Source organism: Alosa alosa, chromosome 12, assembly GCF_017589495.1.
Source record: "Alosa alosa isolate M-15738 ecotype Scorff River chromosome 12, AALO_Geno_1.1, whole genome shotgun sequence".
In the NCBI taxonomy this organism is placed as follows: domain Eukaryota; kingdom Metazoa; phylum Chordata; class Actinopteri; order Clupeiformes; family Clupeidae; genus Alosa; species Alosa alosa.
In genome coordinates this window covers 17,984,995-17,986,195 of record NC_063200.1, presented here as the reverse complement: position 1 = coordinate 17,986,195, position 1,201 = coordinate 17,984,995, and positions in this window count along the sequence as shown.

Here is a 1,201-nt window from a genome sequence, read left to right as displayed (position 1 = left end):
AGTTGTTGATCAGGTAGGACCCTTTTAATTGGTTTTTAATTGGGTACTCTGTAAGCGCTAAATGGGGTTATATTGACGCCAATGAGGCAACTTTTTGAGCAAAAGTCACAGGTGTGTGTGTGTGTGTGTATGGTGGTTTTATCAAAAATATTTGCCAATATTTTTAAACTACAAACAAACACCTATAAAGTATTTTGATACAAAATATGAAGCCATTTTCTTCAGCCCAATCAAATACAAATTACAAAATACTATTTTGTATTGAAATATGTAATACATGTATTAAAAATGCCCATCCCTGGGAGTAGCCTAGACGTCACTTATTCTGAGATATCATGTTAGGTTCATGGGTACTATGAAAGTTCAGTAAAACTGTCAAAGGTGCAGCTTTTGGCCATTGACCTATGCACAAATAATTCCAATTCTGGCAATGTTCCACCAGTTGGATTTAAATTGACTTTTGATATGTGATATGTGAAGGTTTCATGAATACAACAAAATAATTTCTGTTGCAATTAGTTTTGGGTTGGGTGATTTTTTTTTCTCACAGATTTCCTACATTAAATCCACACGTGACAGATTCTGACTGCAGATGTTTTGAAAGCAGAATTTGCATGTCTAGAGTATGTGTGTCTCTGTCTCTGTGTGTGTATGTACAGTATTGCTATGTATTGTGTGTGTGTGTGTGTGTGCATCTCTCTCTTAGTCTCTCTCTCTCTCTCTGTGTGTGTGTGTGTGTGTGTGTGTGAGTGTTTGTATGTGTGTATTTCTCTCTCTCTCTGCATGTGTGTGTGTGTGTTTGTCTCTCTCTGCGTGCGTGTATGTGTTTCTCTTCACATCACACCCCCTCTTCTTTATTATGCCTCACTTTCTCTCCTTTTCTCTCTCTCTCTCTCTCTCTCTCTCTCTCTCTCCCTCGTCACAGTTTACCACATCCAGAGTCCAAAGATCAGCAAGCTGTTTGCTCTTGTTCCACTTGTGGCTGTTAGGGCTGGGCTCAAGCTGATTGGTTGATGGGGTTTCCTGCTTAATACTTCCTCTACCTCCTCTACGCCATTCACCTGTCACATTATGTTTAGCGAACTCATTTCTTTCTTCGTTCTATTGGTTATATAATCACAGAGATCCTAAACAGGTGTTTTGTTTTTGTTTTTCTTGAGAATTATTCTGTCCAGACAAAGACATCTGCAGGGTCCGCTGA